Genomic DNA, 6000 nt, shown 5'->3' with positions numbered 1-6000 from the left:
ACGCGTCAGCAACGCGGTTGCGTGGGTTTATTTGTGCCATTGGCACGCCTCCAGCCACGCTCCAGCGTGACTCTCTGTTCGTTTTTTATTTTTCTCTTCTCCCCTTGCGACGCGGACGCGTCGTTGATGCGGTCGCGTCGCGTAGCAAAATTTTTTTTTTAATGCATGAAAAATGCAGAATGCAGTGATTAATATGAGTGAGATGCAAAATTCCAGGTTCACTATAATAAAATAAAATAAAAAGGAGATAAAAATAAAAACAAATAACATGAAATAAACTGAAAAAGAACGACCATACCATGGTGGGTTGTCTCCCACCTAGCACTTTTAGTTAAAGTCCTTAAGTTGGACATTGGAGGAGTTTCCTGTTATGGCGGCTTATGCTTAAATTCATCCAAAAATCTCCACCAATGCTTGGAATGCCAATAGCCTCCGGGGTCCCAAACTAGGCATGTGAAGCTTCTGAGCAGCTTCAAGCAGATTTTCAGGCTCCCGTGGGACGAATGTCAGAATGGAATCCATGATCCCAAGCTTTGCTTTTAAATCTGCCTCCGTCTTGATCTATATGTTTCCATCCGGGCGGTTTAAAAAGTAGAATCTCACCATGGTGACCAAACGTTCTCCGTGATCCATGCAATTGAGCATGATACCAATCCGTATACTTCAAGGTGAAGCGTGGAACCTTTGTGCACCAACTCTGAGTACGAGCCATTTTCCTTTTACTCTTAAAGCCGCAGAGAGCTCTAAGCTGGCCATCTGTTTCAAGCAAACAATATTCAAGTGGAATATTGAAGATAAAAGACAAGGATTTTACCCACTTGTAGTTTGTGGTGGGCGGTAACGGCCTTGAGATAGGTGTTTCCAGTGGTTCTGTAAGTTCTACACCCTTATAATCTTCGGTGAATTCTCCCACTTCAACCATCTCTTGATCAGAGTCTTCAATTTCTCCCTCATCATCGCTCAAGTCATATATTGGAGGTTGAGAAAGATCTACCTTAGCATCATCTTCATATTTACTCGGGGAAGATTCTTCTGTCTCAAAGAAGTCACTTGTGGATGTAAGTTCGCTGCTAAGAGAATAGGTCTCGTGATCATCATCATCAAGGAAACCTGTGTCATGGGTTATTCCGTTCAGTTCTTCATAAGATATTTGCAGTGGAGGCGGTGCAAAATCCTCCTCAGCGTCAATTGTAACATCCTTGACGGAGTTTTCCACAACAACCGACTCTTCTTCTTCTGCAATGACGACTTTCTCTACTTGTTCTAGTACGAAGTTATGCTCTATGCTGTTCACTGGAGCTTCCAGCGTCTCCTTTGTACTGCGTTCTTCATTGGATTCTCTACATAAAGCCATGGGGGTCTGTTGAGGGGCTGAACGTCCGGAAGATAATTACTTTAACTTCTCCACCATTGTTTGCTCCAGTTGATGAAGGAGTGCGGTACATTGTTTCATTGATTCTTGGAGGCTAACCTGTGATTCTGACTTTGATGGATATGGGTAATGTGTATGGGGGAGTGGTGGTTCTTGGGAGTAATTGGATTGGTATTGGGGCGGATAAGGATCGTATGGTGGCGAATGGCGAAAAGAAGCTTGTGAGTGTGGTGGTTCGAGGTCATGTTGAGAGGATGGTCTATAGGCACGGGGTGAGGCTTGTTGGTAGTTACAAGGTTGTCCACCATATCTTTCAGCTGGGTATGCATTGTAGAATAGTCGTTGTCCATGATATCTTGGAGGGTGTTGTTGTCTAAAGGGTTGATTATATCCTCTTGACTCTATCCATCCTTGATTGGTCTGACCTTGATGCATATTCCTACTGTGATTTCTATTTACTTCAACAAAGTTAGAACTGAACTCAAAGCGAGAGGGGTGAGAATTCATAGTAGCTATCAGAAATAAGGGGGAAAAAGAGAAAACAAATAAACAAGTAAAAGAAAGATATCTTTTTTTTGAAAAATATTTACAATAACCAATAACAAGGCACACGTTTGCAATTCCCCGGCAACGGCGCCATTTTAACGTTGGGATTTTTGCCAGTAAAGAATTTCATAAATAGATATAGTCTCTAAACCGACAGAAATCCCTTCGTACAAATGTTTTGGTTGTCACAAGTAACAAACCCCTTTAAAATTGATAACCAAGTATTTAAACCTCGGGTCGTCTTCTCAAGGAATTGCAGGGAGGTATGTTCTTATTATTGGTTATGAAAAAGTGTGTTTTGGGGGTTTGGAGTTTGGGCAATGGACACAAGTATATTTTCAAAGCAATAAAAATAAATAAATAACTGTAAAATAAACTCTTGGCAAGATATGGGAACTGGAGGTCCTATCCTGGTTATCCTTATCAATTGTAATGAGAATTGAATTTTTCTCCCACTTTGTTAACCTCTAACTATGAAGGTAAGTTAAGTGGATGAATTCCAATTTTTAATTAACAATGAGTTTGATAACTCAAGAGTCGCCAGTTATTTAACCAAAGCCAAAAGGAAAACTATCTACTCGAATGAAAATAATTTGGATAAGTACCAACAACATAAATTAAAGAAAGCAATCATAGATCTGAAATACCTCAATTATATTAAATAAAATATTCAAATCATAACATGGAAAGGTTCATAAATTTAATTGGAAAAATAAATAAAAAGGAACATTGAACCTGAATCGAGAGTTACTCTTAAAAACCAAGAGAAGTCCTAAATCCTAGTTTCTAAAAATCCTAATTTCTAATCCTAATCCTAAGAGAAAGAGAGAGGAGGAGAGAACCTCTCTCACTAAAAACTACATCAAATATGAAAAGTGAATTATGAGAGCATGATTATGAATGGATGCATTCCCCCACTTTATAGTCTCTAATCTGTGTTATCTGGGCCGAAAACTGGGTCAGAAACAGCCCAGAAATCACTTCCAGCGCTTTCTGATCCATACAGGTCGCGAAAAAGTGACGCGGCCGCGCGGGTTACGTTCCTGCCAGGTCACGCGTCTGCGTGACTCACGCGTTTGCGTCACCTGGCGTCGGAGCAGCTATGGAAAATTTTATATCAAATCGAAGCCCCGGACGTTAGCTTTCCAACGCAATTGGAACTGCGTCGTTTGGACCTCTGTAGCTAAAGTTATCGCCGTTTGAGTGCAAAGAGATCAGGCTGGACAGCTTAGCAATTTCTCCAACTTATTGTATTCCTTCCACTTTTGCATGCTTCCTTCCCATCCTCCAAGCCATTCCTGCCTTATAATATCTGAAAATACTTAACACACATATCAAGGCATCTAATGGTAATAAGAGAGGATTAATAATAAGCAAATATAAGTCCAAAGAAACATGTTTTCAATCAAAGCACATAATTAGGAAGGCAAATGTAAAACCATGCAAATAGTATGAATAAGGGGTAAAAAGTTGATAAAAACCACTCAATTGAGCACAAGATAAACCATGAAATAGTGGTTTATCAGCATGTCATTATATGAAGTCGCCCTTTGTAAATGTGACTTCAGAGGATATGTCTTCACATGCATGTGTCTTTTTAATGGACATACTTTTTGTGAATGTGTCTTCTTAACTGAGGTATCTTTTGTGAATGTATCTTCAGAGGATATGTCTTTTTAAATGATGTGTCTTTTTAATGGAGGTCTTCTATTAGAAGTGTCTTCAGAGGATAAGTATTTTTAATGGAGGTGTCTTTTTATGCATGTGTTTTTAAAGGGAGGTGTCATTGGTTGTTGTGTCTTCGTATGATATGTCTTTTTATGCATATGTCTTTTTAATGGAAGTGTCCTTTGTAAATGTGTCTTCAAATGATATGTCTTTTTAATAGAGGTGGAGGATAAGTCATTTTAATGGAGGTGTATTTTTATGCATGTGTTTATGGATATATCTATTTATGGAGGTGTCTTTTATAGATGTGTCTTAATAAGAAGTATCTTGAGAGGATATAATTTTTGTACATATGTTTTTCTAATGAGGTGTCTTTTATAAATGTGTCTTAACAAAAAGTGTCTTGAGAGGATATAATTTTTTTACATGTGTTTTCCTAATGAAACTTTCGTGGAGATTCTTTTAATAAACAAGGAAAAAAAACAAAATATTTCTTTAAAAACTTGAAAATATAAACTTGTAAAATTGACTTCTGCTAACCAGAACCTCCTAAGTTGTTTCCTCAATAATATAACTAGTGTTGATTCGCTTTAAAGTTTGCACCTGGAAAACTTATAATAGTAAAATAACATGTGCTTATGAAGATGACTCACTCATTCTCAATGCCTTATAATAATAGAATAACATGTACTTATGAAGATGACTCGCTCATTTTTAATGCTTTACAAGTATCAATGTATCACACAAAAAAGAATACTATAATAATATCGGTGTATCACGCACAAAAACATGTATGCTACAACAATTGTTAAAAAATCAGGTAAAAATCATTCATTCGCTCTAACAACAGAATCGACCTCTCCATTTTGAGTGGTTGCTACATCATTTTTCTGAGAAAAATCACCACGCAAAGAGTAAATTAGTCGATTGCATACATAAAACAATTTGAAAAGAATAATGTGCATCAATGCGTGCGCACTGATGAATTGAAGCATAAATAATGCAAAATAATTAATTTAAGCACACAAATGTAATGTGAATCATATTGCTGTGGAGTCATATATGCATATTTCATCAAGCTAATTAAGCAACTAGCAAGGCTTAAAAGATTAAAAAATCCTACTATTATACTGCAGAAAATTAAAAAAAAATGCACAAGATTATCACTATCGCTACTTACCAAGACAAAAATTAGAACAAATTTGAAAGGAAACATGCAACTTGTATAAAAGAATTCCACCAAAAATACACCATATATCATAGTTGCATTGGAAGATCTGATTTGCATTAAAAAATAATCCACACCAAATATACTACTAAATCACCACTTACCAATATTTTCTCTAGTAAGCTATGGTACATTCATCAAATCTAGAATTTTCTAGGGACCAACTTCTGTGAAACAAAGACAAGTCTTATTAACATAGTGAAAAAGTTTTAATTTGGTCAGCAATCACAATTTTTATTATTTGATTAAGAGATAGACTTAAATAGCACGAATGATAACTTGAATGATAACTTAAATGGCACAAATATATAAGATATGCTTGTTTTATTTGCAGTAAGAGTCACTTGTATAAATACACAGCAGCAACAAGAAATTGTAACTATTCTAAAACAGAAAAAAAGAAAAGAAAACATAATCCTTTATCATATTAACAATTGGACCTCTAATAATATCAATATAGCAATGATATGATGAGTAAAAAAAAATAGTTAGTAGTTACCTTGGTAAGAGCATTTCTTGAGCATCTTTTCAAGGATCTTGAGCCATGTTGGATTATTATCAACAACCAGCACTCTCATCCAAAGGCTATTTTTGGATGTCGTCTTCTTCTTCTTGTGTGTTTTTTACTCTACAAATGTACAATAATAAGAAAAATTCAAAACCTTCAACAAAAAACATCCAAAACACACAAAAAAACATTCGAAACTTACGAAATAGAAACATTTAAAACATATAAAAAAGAAACATGCTATACCAATAGAGGAAGACACATCTGAAACCTCAAAAAACGAAAAATCCACAGCTTAAGGGAGTAAGATTACAAACATAATCAGTGCATTATAGAATGGAGCACTACAACAATATAGATTATTTTCTAGGGTTATATGTGTAAAAAAAGAATTAAAATTTGTCAAAAAAATAAATTTTGACACTATTTTAACTATGAAAATATGTTAATAAAAGTTTTGTCAAAAATAGTATTTTTAACATATAAGTAATTGTGAAAAAAGCTTACATCTTATTTTGATAAATATTGGCTATCAAAAATAATTTGTTAGAAAAATTTGAGAATATATTTTCTGTGATACTTGTTAACCATAAAAAATACTATTTATTGTAATACTTATTGATCATAAAATATTCTCAACAAAAATTTTTAACAAAGAATGAGATGAGATCTTGAAAT

This window comes from Arachis stenosperma, chromosome 4 (assembly GCF_014773155.1).
Source record: "Arachis stenosperma cultivar V10309 chromosome 4, arast.V10309.gnm1.PFL2, whole genome shotgun sequence".
Lineage (NCBI taxonomy): Eukaryota > Viridiplantae > Streptophyta > Magnoliopsida > Fabales > Fabaceae > Arachis > Arachis stenosperma.
This window is presented reverse-complemented; position numbering follows the sequence as displayed.